We start from the raw sequence: 12788 nt of genomic DNA on the forward strand, positions 1-12788 counted from the left end.
TTTCTAACAACCACATTTGCTTATCACCTGCCTCCAGAGGTCTCAGTAAACACTTGATGAATACCGAATGAATAAATGAAGGGACGGACAACTGAATCCCTCTCCCCTAGCTCTATCCTGTACAGCTCACGCTGCCCTTGGGCCTGGAGAAAATGGAATGTGGAGGCAGGATGATTGGATACCTCGGGCGCCCAAGCTGGAGTGGACGGACCACGGCTCGGGGGAGATCGGGGGCCCCAGAGAAAGGTGTGTGTGGTCAGGAGCACAGAGCAGAAAGGCAGCCATCCCACTAACAGCAGTCAGTACTACTGAACACCTACGGTGTGTGGCACTTTGCTAAGAATTCTCCACGCGGCGAGCCCTGTCATCCTTGAAACCACCCTCGTGGCACTTACTCCTCTAGCCCTCCTTCTCAGGCCAGGAGGCACAGAGGTTGTGCGGCCAGGAGCTGGGGGAGTGGAGGCAGGTTCCTCCCGGCGGCCCATGGCCTCCCGGTGGCCAGTCAGTCCACGGGATAGAGCAAACAGTGCGGTGCCTGGGGGCCTGGCTTCAGGGGAGGGACGCGGCATGTCCCAGCATCCCACACCCGTGGGAGGACATCATTTTGCTGCATGTCGTGCTGCAGCGGAACAGGGCAGGGGAGAGGGGGGACGTGGGCCTGGGGCCTGGGTTTGCTGTCTTCTGCCCATTCTGCCTAGTTCCCCACTGCTTGTGTGCTTCCTGTCGATGATGGCTCAACATGGTTTAATTCTTCTCCCTTAAAAGGCCAAAAGAGTCACAAGACACACTTGGGGGATGTATAGGACGACAGTGACAGGGACCAAGCCTGAGGCGTCCCTTAGGCCAATCTAGTCAGTCCCCGGAATGGCCCCACACAAACAAAACTAAGGATGCCTCTCCCCAAACAGGAAAGTTCGTGATCAAATACCACAAGCCCAGACGGTCTATGCGGGCCTCACCTGAGGCCCCCGCGCCCAGAAGAAACCAGCAGACAACTGGTGGGAACGTTCTCGGTGGCAGGTGCCCAGCCTGGGCCACCTCCTGGGCAGGTCGTTCTCCAGGCACTGGAGGCCCTGAGAGCCCACTTGAGGTTTTATCCCCAGAGAGGGGGACACTGAGGCTTACACTAGTGGCCCTGGTGGCAGAGACGTGGGACCCCCACCTGCCTGGCCCAGAAACTGTCCGCCCCTTTGACGACTAACTGAGAGCCAGGCTCAACTTGACCCCTGCGCCCCAGGGCCACATCCATCCTCAGGGTGATGGCCCATCTTTCAAAGCTGCCCAGATTAGGAAAACAGGCTCTATCTAGATTTGTGCTTTCTAATATGACAGCCACTAGCCCCATGTGGCTATGTACATTTAAATTTAATTAGCAACAACCGCGCCTCGGAAAAACCTCATTGGCTACGATACTGCCACATTTAAATTTAAATGAATTGAAATAAAATATAAGTTTAAATTCAATTCCTCAGTCACATCAGCCACCTTTCAGGTGCTCAGAGGTCACATGTGGCTCGTGGCTGCACCGCGGCACACACAGCGCCCATTTTTATCATCCCAGAGGGTTCTGTTGAACAGTGCTGTTCTGGAGGTTTTGGGAAGTCACAAGAAGACACCATGTGACCTCCGCAGGTCCCCCGAGATGGTTGTGTCTCTGACTCTTCTGCTATCACTGTTCTTTCTCCCCCCTTGGCCGAGGCCGAGGCGGGGGCCAAGTCAGGAGAGGCCCAGCAGCAGTCAGCAGACAGCATGAGGCACAGACGCGGTGCCCCCCCCCCCCCACTCCGCAGGAGGAGGAGCCTGGGGTCAGGGACAGACCACCGGGTCCTGCAGGCCCCTCTGGCTGCAGCGGGAGCCCGAGTAGCTCGGGAGCCCCACACCTGCTGAGTCTCAGGGGTCGAACAGCAAGGGTGGCGGCCACCTCACAGAGCAGACTGCCCTGCCCTGGTTGTCTGGCCCCGCGTGACTCTGAGATTGTGCGATGACCCCAGGAGCGCTGGGACAGACGGTTCCCGATAATGACAGAATCGAAATCTTCCCTCAGCCAGGCTGAGGGGGTAATGTAGTGAGCTTAAAGCAGATTTAATGTACTTTAGAGATTTCGAGAACAAAGGAGCGTTACGTCTGTGATACCTTAGCTCCGTAGACTGAAATTTGTACCCACTAAACGGATCAGTTGGATGAGTAGAGCAATTATCAGGGAGACGAGGGATGATAGGAAAACTGGCACAGGATGGACAAATCTGCTCTGAAAATCCTCATTGTCGTTTCCAGAGGTGACGTGAGTGTCGGGGCTGTCGAGGCTCTACAGAGGGGCTGCCAAGGGTCACAGGCCCTTCTGTGCTTGCTCTCCGCCCTCCCCGTGCCAACCTCTGCGTCATACTCTTAAAAATTAAATGTTTTCATTTATTTTAAAGTCAGAAGAGAAACCAGAATATAATGCAAATGAATATATAATAATGAATCCAGTTTGAATAACATTCATCTTTATACTGAGACAGTCATGATATGTTCTTACATGAGGAAGGGGCCACGAAGGCTAAGCACCTGGAGTCCATAAAAGTCACTGTGCAGCCCTGAGCTCTTGCTCCTTATACCAGAGGCATAAAAGGCAGCTCCACACAAAGGGAACTGATGTCCCGACAGACCCTCTTAGCTGACCTACAGATTGAATTTCAGCAGTGATTTCTCATACCTCCCTCTGCATCACGCAGGTAAACCCACTCCAAAAATAGTCACATCTTCAGGCAAAGCCCCTAGCCTCCCAAAGCCCTGGGACCCATCCTTAGCACTGCCTTTCTTTCTCCAAGTTGTCTCATGATTTCAAGGAGCCTGCTGGAGATCCAGCCATCACCTTTGCATTCCATACAGGAGGACAGAGGGAAGTGGAGGACAAAATGTTAAGCCTCTTAGATGTCAGGCTCCTTCAAGGAGCTTTCCTCAAATCCCCACTACCCATTGCAGCCTATGTGTTTCACTGGCCACCCCATCTGTTTATGTGAATTTTCCCTCAGCAATGGCATAAATGTATCATGTAATGTAAAGGAGCTGGAGGAGGAAGACGGAGGGATGAAGCAAGGCTCTGAGATGGTGCAAAGCAAAGAAAACACAGGAGGGGACTTAGACTTAGTCCAAGGCAGAATTACAGCAAACACCCCCTGCTGAAAAATCCATCCTGTCCTCATGCATCCTCATGGCCCTGGTTGTGCCACTAAATACTGGGGTCATGTGGAGTGGAGGGTGTGACAGGTTCACCTTCTCTGTCCTTTGATCAGGTTGAATTATGTGAATAAACTCCATGTCCTTGGAGCTGAAACTTTTCTACTTCGGCCATTCTGCTCTTTGCTGGAACGCGGCTGAACCTTTGAAGCCCAGTCTGGATGAAGCCCAGTCTGTATCCTCGGGGCTGGAAGGGCGTGGTCCTGACTCAGAAGCTGACTCTGGGAAAGCTGGCTGCAAGGGAGGGGGTGAGTCATGAACCCAGACATAGCTGAGATTCCTGGTATGTGCTCTGGGGGGGGGAGGGGGGGAGCGGGGAAGAACGCTAAGCTTGGACTGCTTTCCTTTGAGGCAGGAGGTGCTACCGGATGTGAGGGTTCCCTGCCTCCCTGCACCCGTCCCCTGGGGCACTTACCACAGCCTGACGTTGGGCTCATGTCTATTTCACCAGAAAGACATAAATAGAAAGACCTGGTCTGCCAGTTCACCTCCGCATCCCTGGGTCCAAGACCCAGACTGCTGCATTCAAAACGAAGGTCCTCTCCTTACTAACAGTGTGATTTAGCCATTCCTCTAACCCTCCTGTGTCCCAGCTTCCCCATCTGAATGATGGGGACGATAATGATAATCTGCCACACAGTTCTGTGAGGACTAAATAAGGTCATCTTTGCAAAGCATCCAGAACAGGGCCTGGCCCTAAGCAAGCACTCGGTAAACAAAGCAGCATTTGAATTATCATTATTTTATTGGGTAAATATTAAGTATTTGCTGATGCATGAATGAAAAGAAATCTTCTTTAACTATTAATACCAAAATCAAACAAGTGATTTCTGTCCCTTTGAACACCCTCCTCCAAGTTGTTCAGGGCCCTTGAAGTCAGTCTACCCCTGATAACAGCAATGTGGTTATTTCACAAAGTAGACCCTGATCCCAGAGGAGCTAAGTGACTTGTCCTGGGTCCAGTCATAGGACCGAGAATGCTGTAAAACATAAATCTAGCTGTCTTCAGGAGCACTCTGTTGTGGAGACTGCTTGTTGCCTATCCTACATCCATCCTCCTCTACTTCCTGTGTTGTCAACAACTCCTATGTTGTCGGGGCTGCAAAGTGCCTAGTTAAAAAACTGCATTCCCCAGGCTGCTTTACAGATACAGTGGCCAATAAAAGATGTAGGCAGAAAGGGTTACTTGGGGGTTCTAGGAAAGCTCTTTAAAGGAGACTGACACCTAGGATACTTAGCCTTCTGTCCCCCACTTTCCTCTTTCCTCCTGTGTGGAATGCAGAGGTGATGGCTGGAGCTCCAGCAGCTTTCTTAAAACCATAAGACAACTTTAAGGAAGGAAGCCACTGCTAAGGAATGCAGAGAAGAGAGATGAATGAACTGGCTGCCCAATGACCTTTGCCCTGGACAGCCTGCTTTCAGTCTTTTTCCATCTGAGAGAAAGTAAGCTTGACAGTTGCTGGAGGCACTGCTATTTTGTAAAGTTTTCCTTTATATCTGCCTAAATTGATAGAAACCAATGCATCCCTCTCACACTCTATAAATGACTTGTCCAGGGAGAACAGCTAAAATGACGCCTTTATGCCTTTGCTAGAAATTCCATTATTTTAAGTATGATGCATTTTTGAAAGGGCAGCGTGGAGGGAAAGGCTAAAAGCCTCCATGGCAGAAACCCTTCCTTGCAGGGTAATCAATCCTAAAAACAAGGGATAAGAAGGAAAACCACAATGGATAAGATGTGCCACTGCCATTAGCTTTTTCTCATATACAAAATGCAAGAAAACTGGGTGTTTCTCTCTCTCTCTTTTTTTAATCAGAGGAATCATCTGAGACCAAACAAGCCTCCCCACCACTCCTCCTTCCTGTGGACCCAACTTCCTTCTGATCCACTGTTGGCTTCCCCTCGCCTGAGCTCTGTGGTCTAACCAGAACCCTCTTGACGTTGTGAGGAGCCCAAGCACTGCCCCACAGCACTGGGCCAAGCACACGGCTGCCCTGCCACGGCACTGGGAGAGGAGAGGGTCCTCTGGGTTTGGGGACAGGTAGCAGCTACAGGACAAAACTGCCCACAGAGTGGCACCGTTTATAACGGGCCAACACGACACAGCCAAGCTCAGCGTGCAAAGCCTTGACTTTCAGAAAGGAGGTGTATAAAGCTCCCGACGCCTTATGTCGGCAGTGCAGTACCGGAGAAGGCTGACTGAACAAAGGGACACAGTTGGCACTACTTTTGGACCCCTACAGGATGCGTGTGAAGATTTAGCTTCTGAGGCCCTGCATCATCTTGGATATCTTCAGAATCGGCAAGGAAAGGCCACGTTGTGCTCAGCCTGGTTTTAGTTTTAAGTGTATCTTACTTAATATTTTCAATATGAGTCAGCTCCTTATACTAGGCTGATTCTCAAACAACCAGAAGGTGACTGTAGCTGCCTTTAGACAGGGAGCATGGGTACAGCGTCCAGCTTCTTCCACGCTCGAAGCTGGTCTGAGGCCAGTGGTCCTGGATTCTCGGGCCCGTGGCCCCAGTCTGCTGGATTATAGACAGCGCCCTCCTGGTCCCCTGCCTTTCCTGACTCTCCTCTCCCGATGGAGGCAAAGGCGCCCCCCTCAGCCACGCACTCCTCAAAGCAGCTACTCCGCCTGATTCACCTGCCCGGGACGCGTGCACCTCGATTAAGTTGAGCAACTGGCCGTCCGTCCTATCTTCCAGGGTGGGTATGTGTGCGCGTCGGGGGCCGGGGGTTAAAGAAAATGCACAGAAAGATACTACCATGTGGTTGGGCTGAGGGCAAGGGGAGCTGTCCTCACTGTGATGATGTTGGCAAGAGAAAGCATGATGGCCACGATGTCGGTGACAACATCTAGTACCCTGGGTCTTCCTGGAGAGAACCATGAAGCATTTCCCATTTACCTAATCAACAGACGTCTTGCAAATGCAGAACATGACACAGATGGGATCTCACTTCAGGAGCATGAGAGCCAATTCTTTACGGGTGCCCACAGGGCCCAGGGCCCAGGTCGAGACAGAAAGATGTCTGGGTGTATGTCCAAGTCAGTGATTGTGTACTTAATAGCTTGTAACTGGTGTGCTCATCATCACTGATCTTTACAAGGACCCAAGAGGCTGGTACTTATTAACTCCATTTCACAGTGAGGAACGTGGGACACCAGGAAGCTAAGTTGCTCAATGTGAGGGTGAGCTCTCTGTATGGCAATGGGTGATGGGGCACCTGTCAGGTACCACGAAATCCTCTTGGCAGGACATAATGAAAGCCTGCATAGGGGTGCTGATGAACGGTGTGGAGTGGGAGACAGGGCCAGCAAGCAAAAGGCCAGTCTCGAAGCTGAGGGCACCATGACAACAGGGCACTGGGCCATTTCCGAGTGTCATCGGACTGTCAGCATTTTCTTTTTGCTGCAGGTGTCCTTTGAAAATATCTGCTCCATTTTCTCTTGTAGATGGCTTCCCTTTTTACTCCCTGCCTGCATCCTCACTTAGAATCAGCATCTTTTGGCAGTTGGAAAATATGACAAAGCAGCAAATCATATTAATGAATGCTCTATTTTCAGACCTGCCCGGGGTCTTATTTCTGGCCTTTTTAAATGACTCTCCTGATTATAAAAGTGATCATATCAGTTCGCCACAGGCTTATTTCTCACGGGTAAGCAGTAAATTGGCTTCCAGCGTTCATACAACTGCCCGAATTCTACATGAAAGAATACAATCAATGTCTACAATAAAATCAACCACCTCAAAACTACTTCCCAACGGCGTTTATCCAGGGGGATTTGAAGACTCAGGACCCGGTGAGGAACACATGTTGACACCTGGCATGTTCTCTGAAATGGGGACAGGAGAGAATGCTAGTGTGCGCAAGCCACTGAGGTGCTGCCTAGGGCATTTTGCCTTTTTGGGCTCTTCTCTCCAGGAAGATGGCATTTCTCCGAGTGCTTACAAAGATTACTCACCAAGAGAGACAGACTGGGCTGGGCTCCCACCTTGGAAACCCCTGTTGTCTGCCTTGCTGAGGCCCCAAGTTGGTCCTGAGACTCTCAGCCTTGGAACCGCCATTGATTACATTGAAATCACAAGATCTTGCTTGGGAAAGTCATGCCACTAACTCAGGGGCCACAAGCCCAGATGACTTCAGAGTCCAGGTAAGAAGGGAGGCAGACAGAGCTAACATCGAGGGGGTCTCTTCTGTGCCCAGACCCTGTTGGAAGCACTTGGCAATGCTAACTCTCTGAGCCCTCCCAGTGGCCCTCCGAGGCAGGCAGCAACCATGGTCTGGAAGCCCAAGGCTATCAGAGCCTTGCCACATTAGGGTTCAACAGGGCCCATGATCCAAAGAATATGAGACCCCACAGTCATCTGAATACAAAAAACAAAAAACAAAACAAAACAAAAACCAAACCACCACCAATCCTGGGCAGGCTAACAGAATTTGAGGGGGTTGAGGGTGGATTCTAACAGGACTACATGTGGCCTTTGAGCCACCAGCCTGCAACTCCAGCTATTTTTTTTTTTTTTAATTTTTCGTAACATTCTTCTCCGTTTATAAGGAGAGTAAGGTTCAAGGGAGGTTTTCTTCCTTGGAATCCTGCTCTCTGATGTTAAGGTGGCGCACCCCCCCCCCCCCCACCTCGCTGTGTGAAACACGCAGAATGCCAGCTTCAAAGCTCAGGCTGTGACCGCTCCCTGCTCCCACTCCATCCCTCAGCAGGTGTGACATCACGGGACAGGAGCTGCAGTTTCACCCTGGGCAATCCCAGCCCTCCATAAACTCTGGATTTGTAATTTAATAAACTGTAGGCTTAACCGGTTCTGTCAAGGCAGGCCCTAAAAATCAACAGTAGCCAAAGGGGAGGGTCTTGGCAGAGGGACCCCTTAGCAAAGGGGCCTCGCAGCCGCACACAAGAGCTGGGACTGAAGCTGGGAGGGGGTCACCACACAAGGGAGGTACTCAGAGTTGATTTTAACCAAAGACCAAACAGCCAGATCCTCCTGGAGGGGCCAGCCAGCCACCGTGCTGGGCTCGGGGGCAGATCGCTTGTTCTCTTAGAGCTGCTCCAATTTTAGAAATTGGGTGCTGACTCATTATTAACCCAGAAAGCCCACACACTCAAATGACTCTACTGAAAAAGCTCCCTGTCATACCCTGCTTACTGATGTGCAGGTTTTTAAGCAAATTCAAAAAATGTTTATCACAAGGTATTTATGACATTTTAACCGTTTCATTTACAGTAACTAGAATGACATTTAAAAAAAATGTTTCCTGTATTTTACTTGACTGTAAAGCTAAGCCTCATCAGAATAGTAACAGGTTGAGAAACACATTATCAAGGTCATATCAAGCCTTAAGGACTCAACAACCCAGTACTGACCCCCAGCCCCCCTGGCCCCCAAGCCCCCGGCCCCCCACAAATTTTCTGACTTTACCACAGTTTGTGACATTCAGTCACAAGTGAAAAGACAAGACATAAAATAAGTTCCCAGAATCATTCATAGGGTCGTAGACAGGGAAGCCAAAATTCTGCCTCTCTATTGTATTTTCGTGCACTAAAAACTGGGCAGCTCAGACCACGCGGCCAGAAATTTCTCAGGGGCTGTCTTTCCTCTACCTCTGAGAAGCGGAAGCTGGCCCAGCCTCAGCACCCCTGGGTTAGCACCAATTCACCCACCTCCATCTCTCAACTTCACCATGGCTCCAGAGACGAGTCTGGAACAGCTTATTTTCCAGCCCAGCATCCCTGTCTCTGCCGGGACAAACACAGTGTACCACGAGGATCGACATTCTCCCCATTAACCACCGAGACAGCAGGCTACCGCACAGTAGCTCTGGGGGTGGGGGCAGAGGAAGCAACTTTCTAAAATTAGGGATCCCCCAAGTCTCGAGTGCAGTACCCCCTCCGAGATGCAACAGCTTTAACCCATCCGAGACTCCGAGGCAGACGCTAGAAATGATCGTAAAAATGACAGGAACGTACTCACCGGGGAGAAGCTGCTGGCTCCACCTTCCCGCCGCCGAGCCGCGAAGGTCTGGGGCACACACGGGCTCAGGCACAGCCGGCCTGGAATACTAGCCCGGGCTCCGAACAGCCAGCCAGTCACTATTCCCCTCCATTCCCGAACATGTCCCCAAGGCTGAGACCAAAAAAAAAAAAAAAGAGAGAGAGAGAGAGAGAGAGAGAGAGAGAGAGAGAGAGAGAAGGGGGGGGAGAAAGAAAAGAAAAAAGAGGAAAAAGAAGAAAAAGAAAAAAAAAGGGCGCACACCTCAGTCTTCGTTCTCATTGGAACGAGATGACTCATGCTGACTCACAGCCACCACTTCCTCTCCGACATTCTCTTCATACTTGTGAGCTGGGCTGGTCCCGTTCCCAGGGTCTCTGCAGCCCTTCCTGGAAGAGCAGCCTTCTGACCCTGGCAAAGCCACCCAAACGCTGACCTCATCTGGAACCCCCGGGAGCGCCTACACAGGGGAAATGTTTTATTTAGGAGATGTGAACCACAGGACAACAAAATGCATGAATCTCAGGCGCATTTGAATTTCAAATATACACTGCAATTTTGTAATATCTTGCACAGCTCCCATGAACCACTTGCTCGTTTCAAGGCATTTCAGGGAAGGGAGGAGAATGGAATATGGTCTCATTCCTTAAGGAGGTTGGGTCTACTTTTGCCCTGGCAAGACTGATTTCAGGGCATGTTTTCTTCTGCATATCTTCCTCTGACATAGCAGATTATGGGATCTAAAATCCGGATCTCTTCAAAGCTGTTTATGAGCAGGGTGTGTGCTCTGCTTTGGGGATTAAGTGACTTCCAAAATCTTTTCTATCCGTCTTTCAGACTTCAAGCATTCGCCAGAGATGAATATTAAAATCCCAAGAAATGAAGTGAAGGTGTAGCAATCGAACTTTTAAAAGATTGTTGATGAATGTTAACAGGCAAGGACAGAGAGGAGCCTCTGCTTCCCGGTTTTCTCTGGAATGATACGGCGGGTGGGGCGGTCTTCCACAGCTTCTTGCATTTTTAAATTATGAGAGGCTATGGAGGAGAGCAGGATCCACGTGATGCTCAGCTGCCTCCCGAGAAGCCCAGAAGGGTGGCTGTGATTGCATTAGGACGACCATGGTTTCTGGAAGGTCACACACGCAAAGCCATGCATGAACACTGATGCTCTTAGACACGTTTTGACTTAGTGCCTACTGCTGTGTAGGCCACAGTCTGAGACCCCTAAAGGATATAGAGAAAATAAGGAAACAATGTTTTGTTGGAAGACAGAAGACCCAGGCAAGGAGCATCTGTGTGCAGTGGACCTCACCCCGGAGGGGTCAGAAGACCCAGTTTCCATTTACAGCGAGGTTTGTCTTGGGGGAAAATGACTACTTGTTCAGTATTCTATTAGGTTCTTTTAACAGGAAAATCAGGGCATTTTCTATCAGGCCCAAGTGCTTTGACTTCCTTGTGAAAGCTGCAGGGTGCCAACTGGCCAAATATTTTCATTTCTGGCAGGTTTTTTTTCCCCCAGGAGAGAGGAATGCCTGTTGGTTTTCCGGAATTTAGGGCTAGCTTTGTTGTGCCATTCATTGCAGTGTTTTCTCTAGGGGAGAACAGGGAATGAGGATGGGGTCAGCAGCCTCATGAGCAGCCTGAAGATGGGGCTTCAGCGAGGCCGTAGGTCATCCCTGAGAGACATCTCTTAGCTTGTGGGGTCCCAGTAGCCATGGGAGATCCACACCGACGCCAGGAGTCTGCAAGGGCTCTTGAAGTAGGGGCTCTGGGTTGTGATTTTTGTCCTATATGTAGAAAGCCAGATTTTATTTTATTTATGAAGACTTGTATTAAGTCAACTCATTAATCCCTGGGAGGGAACTAAAAAAAAAATATATCAATTAAAAAAAATCACCAGGAATAAATTATAGAAATTTGAAATAGTTGGGAAATGTAGGTTCCAAGTGGCGGCCACAACCCTCCTGCTGGGAAGACCCTGCCAGAGGCCTCATCACTTTAGCAGTGGTTTCTTCCACAGCAACACTATTACAATGAGCTTCTGGAATATTCTAGGGCAAGGCCTCAGACATGAAGCTGGGCCTCCTCTCAAAGCAGCAACTTGAGCTATCACTGTGGAAGGTCACTGGAACTGTATCCTCCCTATATAGTGCTGCACTGAATAATCCTATGAATGCTGTCTCTTAATTCCTGATTGAACTTCCATCCAGAGCTCTTCTCATTTGGGCTGGGAGGTAGGGAGAGAATACTAGTGAGAAGGGGGAGGCCATTCCCAGCATATTCATAAACAAAACATTCATTAAGGCATTTCAGTAGCACTGCTTCCCATAATTGTTAATACAGAATGTTCTAGAGTGGATTCTCTTTCAACTGGCTAATTTCTGCATATTCCACCAGAAAGAAAACAATGGTGACACTCAGAACATGGCTACATGGAAACACTTTTTAAACATCCACATGTTCCTTCACCAATGAAAACAGCATTGGAAAAATTTAGGTTTCATCGAATTAGTAAAATAATAAGTTTCATTCCTGAAGAGGGCACAGTCTGAGGACAGTGCTTTCTAGCATGTCATAGGATTCTTATAAATATCGATGGCTCACATTGAAAAGTATTTGTTAGATGCTAGTCATTCTTCTAAACATGCACAGGTATTCCAACCTCTGATCCTCAAAAGAGCCCTCTGAGTAAGGTCATCCCCCACTTTCTAGCAAAGACTGAGGCACAGAGAGGACCAGGAGCCTGCCCAAGGTTGCAGGGCCCAGATGGGCACCCAGGCCGCCTGGTGTCAGAGCCCACATTCCTAACCACCAGGCCACATGAATTCCCACAGAGAACTTTTAAAAGAATCTTTGCACATACATCCCCTTACATCATGGTATATTCTCCCCAATTCTGCAGATGTGTGTAAGGTAGATGTTTTTTCTATTCATTTGAGAGGTAAATCAAAATCCTAGCCTTGGAGTGACCTATCCCTTACAACAATAAGAATTCTCACTAATGGAGATGGCCAGTTAGAATTACCCACCGACACATCCCAAGAAGTACATGCCACCAAGGTCTGCACAGACAGCACTCCTCCCAATCAGGGACATGAGGGCATCAGGGAACGTCCCTCATGGTCCTTCCATCACTGAAGCAAACATGTCTCCCCACCACCCTCTTTCCCGGGAGACGATTCATCCCCTTGTTGCAAATCTAGCACCTCCCCTCACTCCATCCTCACTTCTTTCCTAGGATTTTGTTCCTAATCAAATATAGGCCTTTTCCCTCCAACATCCTTAACCTTTTCCTGTCTGTGGACCTCAACACAGGCTCCAGTCACTTCCATCTCCCAAATACCTCCCCTGCCTTAGACCTCGTGGAGTAGACCCATGGATGCCCGCCATTCATCCTATCTCTCCCTTGTTAGTGGCAGCCTTGACACTTGGTTGGGATTGACTCCACCCCCATACCCAGGGCAGAGCTTTGATTAGGCTAAGCAAAACAAGGGAATGTCACCCTTTGTCACTATGACTGGTTCCAGCATGGGCTCCCAGGCCTATGTCAACTAGGGTC

At 49.6% G+C, this 12788-nt stretch overlaps 1 pseudogene across 31 annotated transcripts in view; it reads right to left on the reverse strand.

The window, feature by feature from the left end:
• The window catches only part of LOC118544625 (NADH dehydrogenase [ubiquinone] 1 alpha subcomplex subunit 1 pseudogene), a 297076-nt pseudogene extending 287394 nt beyond the window's left edge, over positions 1 to 9682 (reverse strand). For 14 of the 31 annotated variants that reach the window (XR_013441700.1, XR_013441699.1, XR_013441696.1 and 11 more), the window contains exon 1: positions 9212 to 9487. The product of XR_013441700.1 is annotated as an NADH dehydrogenase [ubiquinone] 1 alpha subcomplex subunit 1 pseudogene, transcript variant X16 (transcript). The other 17 variants (XR_013441711.1, XR_013441697.1, XR_013441698.1 and 14 more) reach the window with 6 other exon arrangements.
• Positions 9683 to 12788: the final 3106 nt, after the last annotated feature.

This window comes from Halichoerus grypus, chromosome 10 (assembly GCF_964656455.1).
Source record: "Halichoerus grypus chromosome 10, mHalGry1.hap1.1, whole genome shotgun sequence".
Lineage (NCBI taxonomy): Eukaryota > Metazoa > Chordata > Mammalia > Carnivora > Phocidae > Halichoerus > Halichoerus grypus.